General features: G+C 44.7%; 1 non-coding gene across 1 annotated transcript; it reads left to right on the top strand.

The window, feature by feature from the left end:
• Positions 1 to 4950: 4950 nt before the first annotated feature.
• Positions 4951 to 5139, top strand: LOC148363485 (U2 spliceosomal RNA). The gene has a single exon (XR_015850793.1). It is a non-coding gene; the product is annotated as a U2 spliceosomal RNA (small nuclear RNA).
• Positions 5140 to 8413: the final 3274 nt, after the last annotated feature.

Raw genomic sequence — 8413 nt, 5'->3', positions numbered from 1 at the left:
CGCTGACTCAACTCAAATCATCCTTCTCCTTCGTATCAGCCAGGCAGGCGTCGGAAAAAGACAGGATATGAGGTGGGCATCAATCATACGCTTTGGAATAGAAGTGTGTCTTAAGCCTTGGTTACTTCCGTTGAGGTTGCAGATCTTATCTCCAGAGGCAGGGCATTCCATAACACCGGGGCCCGGATGGAGAACGCTCTCGAGCCTGCAGACTTCTTGGCTCTCGGAGTCACAAGTAGACCGGCATTTTCCGAGCGCAGACTCCGTGCAGGAACATAGGGGGAAATCAAATCGGAGAGATAAGAGGGTGCAAGCCCATGCAAACATTTATATGTTAATAAGAGAACCTTAAAGTCACATCTTAAGTGGACTGGGAGCCAGTGCAAGTTGGCCAATATGGGAGTATTATGCTCAAACTTTTTGGTCTTAGTCAAAAGTTTAGCTGCCGCATTCTGAACCAGCTGCAAACTTTTAATGCTAGACATCGGGAGACCAGAAAGCAATACATTACAGTAATCAAGCCGAGAAGTAATAAACGCATGAATTAAAACCTCTGCATCTGATTGGGACAGCATCGAACTAATCTTCACAATATTACGGAGGTGGTAGAAAGCTATTCTAGTAATATTTTTCACGTGTAACTGAAACGATAGATTAGGATCAAATATAACACCTAGATTTTTGACCGAGTCACTATGGGTAATATTACATTTGTCTACGTTCAGGGTAGTGTTTGAAAACAACTGACGACAGTGAGCTGGACCAATAATCAACATTTCAGTTTTTCTGGGTTAAGGCGTAAAAAATTAAGTGACATCCATCTTTGAATCTCAGTAAGGCAAGCCTCCAGATTTCTACAACTTAAATGTCCATTTTTTTCCAGTGGCACATACAGTTGAGTGTCATCTGCATAGCAATGGAAACTAATATTACTGTATACTTGCGGATAATGTCACCAAGCGGGATCATATAAATACTAAAAAGAAGGGGGCCAAGTACAGAGCCTTGAGGAACACCACAGGGGACATCAGATTGTTTAGAGGTCAGATTGCCATAGTTAACACATTGCATTCTGTCTGACAGGTAGGACCTAAACCACGAGAGTACAGTTCCTGAGATACCAATGCGTTCTAGACGAGCCAATAATACGTTGTGGTCGACGGTATCAAAAGCAGCGCTGAGATCCAGCAGCAGTAACATTGATGAGGCACCGGAATCTATTGCTAAAAGGAGATCATTGGTTACTTTACCCAGGGCTGTCTCAGTAGAGTGATTTGCCCCAAATGCTGACTGGACAGTTTCAAAGAGGTTATTTTCTGGCATGAAGTCATCTAGCTGCTGTGCAACGAGAGTGATGACGAGGAAGATAAAGAAACAGATCCCTACTCTCCTGTGGGAGGTCGCACTAGAGGCAAGATTCTTTCAATGAAGGATGGAACTGCAAGTGCATCCACCTCAGGACAGCGAGTTGCGAGGATTAACATAACCACCACAAAACCTGCCAGCCTGTACCCCCTGCTACCAGAACCATCTGCACCAGCAACTCCCCTGTATCCAATGATAGCTGTTTGCAAACCCAGCATTTGGAGCCCAGGGCCAAGAAAGAGAAATTCACGTTTACCGTCCCTGGACCCAAGCTGAAATGAAAGAAGCCTGTGCTTCCATCCCTCCCCTAGAGCAAAATGTGGGAAGATGGACCGAAGCAGTAAGAGAGCTTGTCAACAGTTATAGATTGAATGGCCCAGAGATAATGACAGTCTCAGACATCTTCTGGGATACAGAGTAGGACGAATTGTAGGGAATTTCAACCCCCTCGACGCAAACCAAGTTGTACGTCCATATGGAGATGATCTGATTGCTGATTTCGTCCATGTCACGAACAGAGCAAGAGAAGCATTTACCAAACTACCCGATTTTAGCGCTGTCACCCAATGTCGCCAGGACCCAGGAGAGTCAGTTAGACAGTATGTTGAAAGACTAACTAATGATTTGTCCTTTGATAATCTAACACAGATGGTATTTCAAAAAGGTGGCTAACGCTAGAAAATAAACACCAGGCATTTGATTTTATTGCAACGGCTGTCGGAGAGGGGTTGCTTCTGTCTACACGGTCGCAGCTCGTCTGCCACTTTCCCGTTTGAGTTGCATTTTATTGATAGGACAAAGAAAGGAAAAGAAGCACCCCTTTTGGGCGGTATTTGAAACAAAGAAACATGATACCACCTAGTTGGATGCACACAGAGTCACGCACGCGCTTAACATAGTATGTGTGTGTATGTGTAAATGATGACTTGTTTAGAAAAGAAAAACAGGTTAATTTAATCATGTTAAATGTCTTGATTTCATCAAGTTAATTTGTAACATAGGTGGCTGAGAAATGCACAAATAACTAAATGTAATTTACCTTACAGATAACTAATTCGAACAATTTGGTAAACGGTACGTTTTAATAGTTTCATTCCTAACAACGCCTTATTAAATGCGTCACTCCCATTACAGACACACTTTTGAAGAACAAGCTGCCTTTGTTCAAATGTCCACCTGTGAAGATACAATCGAAGCACAAGGTCCAACTTGCTGCTTTGAGGAGTGATTGTAGCCTTTTTAAGGTATTTTTGTATCGTGTCAAACAAGAGAAGGTGATCTTCATCAGTTCTTCAGCCATGAGAACCAAACAGCACCACCATCTTTATCTCAAGAAGGAATGTTAAGAAGGGAACAAAGTCAGATTTGCTTCACTGTCTTACGTCAATGTATTCTGGTTTGTCAGAAACCACTGTTGGCTATGTATAAGCTGTGTTTATTGATGGTACAGTAAGACCTCAGTTATCGCGGTTAATGGGGACCAAAACCAACCGCGATACGTGAAAATCCGCGAAATAGCGGCGCACCTTCAAAAAGAAAAAAAAAAATTACGCTAGCTGCGTTCTCCATCGACGCACGAGCCGAGTGATCCACCGCCAAAAGTCGTACCGCTGGGCGATTTTACGTTAGCCCGGGACAATCGGAGCCAAATTCACGACAGGGTTTTTACTTGCGCACACCGCGGGTGCCGTTCGGTCGCTCCAGAACGGCACCCCTAAACCCTAACGCGCGGCGCGGGTGCTTTCGGGCGCGATACGCACACAGTTACGGGGGTCCCGTGCACGTCCGCCGCCTTTTCACCGCCACACGCGGACGGCCGCCTGTCGTCGCGCCGCGCTACTGGGGTCGTCGGACGAGCGGTCTTCCCCCAGTTACGCCGCCTTTCTCGCGCCGCGCCGTGACGTCTCGTGTGACGTCTCGTGTGACGACTCGTGTGACGTCTCGTGTGACGTCTCGTGTGACGTCTCGTGTGACGTCTCGCGTCGCGCCGTGTGACGCCGCGTCCGCCGAACTTGCTCCGTCGCGCGGCCCGGGAGTGACCTCGGCTCATGTTGAAACCAGGTACTACTAAAACCTTCCAGGTTAATGCTGATAATGTTTTCGTGCCGACACTTACATGTTTCTTCATGTGGCAGATGCAGCCAACAAGGGAGCCAAAAAGGTGATCGTGCAAACTGTTTACTCTGATGTGGTCATCTTGGGAATTAATGTCTTTCAGAAAGTTAGTCGTGAAGAAATGTTGGTTGCCTTTGGAGCCGGTTGCAATTTCTCTGATATAGCCATTCACAAAGTGGCTGCTGCTTTGGGTCCCACCACTTGTTCAACACTTCTGGCATTTCATTCTTTCACTGGTGGTAACACAACATCTTCATTCTGTGGTAGTGGTAAAAAGACTGCCTGGGATACATGGCGTGTATACCCAGAGGTCACAGAGGCTTTCCATGAAATGTTGCAGATGCCACAAGAGTTGAGTGACCACTCTTCATCTGCACTAGAACGATTTGTCGTGCTTATCTATGACTTTGCTGCCCTTGCTCGTAGGTTTCACTCATAACCAGACTTCTTTGATTTTGACTGCTGTTTATTTAGGCAATGGCCTCAACCACTACCCTTAAAAGGTTCCTGTAAAACTGGAACAAAAGTGCAAAAACGTGCCGTTAGCTTGCCAAAAAGAATAGAATAGAATATCCTTTATTGTGATTCTTTGTAACCATGCTCACAGAAAGAAATGTCGATACACCTGACCCGTACAGTTAAACTGTAGCGAGCTAAACAAGGGCGCAGCCATTTTAGTCATTAGGTGACCAAACCCCCCAGGAGGAGTTCAAGAATCTTTGGGTCACGTAAATGTGTACAATATCCTACATGGACAAAAAAGAGTATAGCCAGACAGTCATCACAATCATACTTAGGGGCCGGTCACACAGACATTTGCGGCTGAATCACGGCCAGAAATTTCTGACTTTGAGGCGGACGCTATAGGACGCATTGAGATCGCCATTCAGACGAGTTATGGCAGTGCATAACACGAGGTCGGAAATTCGCGCGCGGGTGGCAGCGCGAAAAAATTTTGCGCTGTGTTTAACGAGGCTGGACCGCGGCCGTAAACTTCTGGCCGTGAAGCAGATGTCATTGGGCGCTGTTGGACGTTTTGAGACCGCCATATAGACGAGATAGAGCAGTGCTTTACTCGCGGTCGGAAATTTTCACGTGGTTGGCCGCGTTCAAAACTTTTGAGCTGCTCAAAAGTTTGAGCACGTGTTAAACCGCGTGCCGCACACGTGGTCAACACGAGGTAATGACGCGGAAATGACGCGGAACGACGTGCTCTGGCCGCGGCCAGGGCGTAGTTACACATGGGTAGGACGGGAAATTTCAGCGGGTAATCGTGGGCGGAGCATGGTAATAGCATGTTCTGCGCCTGTATCGCGGTGTTATTACGTGAAATTAGCGTGTTACGCGTGTGACAGTCAAACGCCTTTCTCCGCGTATATACAGCGCGATTTGCCGAGCACACCATTGTGCTCCTGACGTCAAGGGGGTGAACATGGATCACCGTCAGCGTAGTTTCTCTTCATTTCGAATAAATCTTTCGGTGCTTTAACAATGGTCGTAGCAAGGCTTTGATGCTAGGTCCTTAGCTTGGCCCTGTCCAACCCACGGCCTTTGCCATGATCTTTGATTTTTGCAATCCGGAGATGGAATAAGAGCTTGCTCTGTCCACTCCACGCATCGGCCCGGTATTGCAGTAGCTCCGGGAACGGTGCATTCGCAATGATCACAGCAAGGCTTTAGGGCTAGGACATTAGCTTGGCCTTTTGGCTGAGAGTAAGTGTCCCGGCTCCTAGGCTTTGTAGCGTATTATGAACTGACCGATAACGGATAATGGATAATGAATAACGAAGATAGAACAATAACCCTTAAAAACCTCTAAAAACCCCCCTGTCCACTCCACGCATCGGCCCGGTATTGCAGTACCTCCGGGAACGGTGCATTCGCAATGATCGCAGCAAGGCTTTAGGGCTAGGACCTTAGCTTGGCCTTTTGGCTGAGAGTAAGTGTCCCGGCTCCTAGGCTTTGTAGCGTATTATGAACTGACCGATAACGGATAATGGATAATGAATAACGAAGATAGAACAATAACCCTTAAAAACCCCAAAACCCCCCTGACGGCTGTTGTATTTGAACTGTGAACTTCGTGTTCAGATTGAGATGGAATAAGAGCTTGCTCTGTCCACTCCACGCATCAGCCCGGTATTGCAGTACCTCCGGGAACTGTGCATTCGCAATGATCGCAGCAAGGCTTTAGGGCTAGGACCTTAGCTTGGCCTTTTGGCTGAGAGTAAATGTCCCGGCTCCTAGGCTTTGTAGCGTATTATGAACTGACCGATAACGGATAATGGATAATGAATAACGAAGATAGAACAATAACCCTTAAAAAACCCTTTGTTGCGTAGGAGTCGGATTTGGGCACAACACCGGCTCGGGAGCTTTTATACCCGTGGTCCACACGAGAAAATGACGCAGAAATGACGCGATGAGGAAGCGGAACAGTCGCCGGCGTCTTTTTTCCGGCCATACCACAGACGAACGGCGGGTTGTCAAATTTTGCGCATTTTCCATCCCGGGCAACCATGGGCAAAAAAAACCCGCAAAATTTTAGCCGTGATTCAGCCGCAAATGTCTGTGTGACCGGCCCCTTACAGACAGTTTGTCCAACGCAACAACAAATTTGAGGAATTTTCACAGAGCATCACACCGTGCTTCTGTAGTGCTTCAGTGTCTGTCTCTCTGCTGCTTTCACTTTCTCTTCCCAAAAAAATTATCATGTTGGACTTTAGTGGGCGCTTAAAACCACTCTATATTTTTTACCACAAGGCAGAACACTCGCCTGGTACAATACAGCTGTGCCACAATACAATCAGTAGTAACATGAAAATAAAATGTGCATTACACCATGTTAATAATCTCATAAGAGTAGCACCATATCAACAATGGGTCTCAAAAATACTTTCACATTTCCATCTGTAACAGTTTTCACTTCTGCCTTACAAAATTTTCCATATTTGTTCAGAATTGTTTTGACAATTCTTCCAATAGACCAATCTTTTCTCTGAGCAAAAACATCTTTCAACAAAACAATGTCACCCACATTTAAATTTGGTTTTACATCAGTTAATTTATTTCTTGGTTGCAGTGTTGCAAGATATTCACTTTTCCATTGCTACCAAAAAGAGTCCACAAGGCATTGAACCTGTTTCCACTGCTTGGTGGCTCGTCTGAATCTGTAAACCCTGACACTTATAGCTGCTCAAAGTCTTTAAAGGAGTTTTTCCACTCGCGTCTTTCAACCTTTTGTACGTGGAGTCGTTCAACCCAATCCATTTGCTTAGTTGTTTTCAGCAAAAAGGCTTTACTTTGTGGTGGTAGGTAACAATTTTCCTTGTTTGAGTCGAGGGTTGACGCCCTCTGCATGGTCGCTATCCAGCATGTTTTGAATGAATTCTGTGTACTGTCTTTTCATTTCAAGGTTTTGATCGAGTGTTCTTTTAAGTGTTTGAAAACTCTTGAGTACTTGTTCTTCGTTACTTGGAAGTTTTAGTCTAGATTTGCAAAATGGCAATGGTGCTACCCAACTGTTACAAAACACATGGAACACTTCTTTCTCCATGATGTCAATGAAGGCTCTATCTTCTACTGACAGAGCTGGTTAGTCGTCATCTTCTGTTTTTTCAAAAAGTGAGTGTCCCAATTTATCAGGGTATTTGTTTTCCTTTCCAATTTTGGATGTAGCTATGGTGATTGATTGACAGTTGAAATCACTTGACTGTTTGAGTTCAAAATAATCATTACATGGGCTCATGTAAGATGCACAATCATTCTGCAGTACCTGGGTTTTAGGACCTTTACTGTATCTTTTTCAAAGATGTTTCTGCGACAAATACCTACACCAAGTTTAATCTTTGGGCGTACAGTTTTCTGTGAGGTCCATTAATTACTAATCTTAATTTGTGTACCTGTATGAGATCTCTCCCTTACAGCAAGATGATAGGTATATGGTCTTCCGCTGGGGGAATTTTGTTTTCAATCTTTGGCAAGAGTGGGTACTGCATAGCCACTTGTGGACATGGGATTTCTCTCCTATCATCTGGAATCAAGTCACATTCCATGAAGTTTGGGACTGGGAGTTTTACACTGCCATTCACTGACTCAATCATAAAGTTTGCTGCGGTCCTGCCAATTATTATTTGAAACTCCTGAGCATGTTCTGAGCTTGTAAGAGTCTGAGTGTGCTTTGACGTTAAAATGCTCAAAAACTGTGACTTATTAAAGAACGGTTACTTTGTTCATCAAGCACTGCATACCATTTTTTGCCTGTCCTTTTTTGCCTCTTGGGTATACTAACACGGCTAATTTTTACGCATGAATGCAGGCTGCTTACATCTCCACATATTTCGGTGCATTTTGAGAAAACTGCTACCGCTTCAATAGGTTGATTCTCCTCGCCATCATCTTTGTCCGCTTCAAAACTTTCACCTGGAACTGGAACTGGATCTGGGTGTGACACTGACAAATGTCTGTCACTGCCACATACAGTACACTTTATTTTCACTGTGCAGTCTTTTGCAAAATGTTTTGTTTATCCACAACACTTGTTTGAAGCTTGTGTTGGCAGATGGTGTAATTGGGAAGCTGGGATTGTTCCTTAGTCTTGCTTGTTGTCTCACGAACGCTGAAAATACACCGAAAAGGGGAAATGAGACTTTATGTTTTTCCTGGTACTTAGAACCGGTTGTTACCAATTTTTTCTTGCAGTCCAGATGGAAGTTTTGCCACAATTGCATTTACTCCACGGGCTGTGTCCAGATATGCAAGGCCTGCAAAATATCCTCCATTTTTGGCACATTCTATTTCCTCAATTATTTCACTTCCCTCTTTGTGTTGTCTTTGTTGCTGAGATTTGGGACAACTTAATTTTTTTCAATAATGCATTTTCGATATTTTAAGGAAAGATTGTTCAAGTCTTTGCCGCACAAGTTCCAGACCT

This window comes from Urocampus carinirostris, chromosome 6, assembly GCF_059441175.1.
Source record: "Urocampus carinirostris isolate Australia breed hairy pipefish chromosome 6, RoL_Ucar_1.0, whole genome shotgun sequence".
NCBI classification, from domain to species: Eukaryota; Metazoa; Chordata; class Actinopteri; order Syngnathiformes; family Syngnathidae; genus Urocampus; species Urocampus carinirostris.
This window is presented reverse-complemented; position numbering and strand designations above follow the sequence as displayed.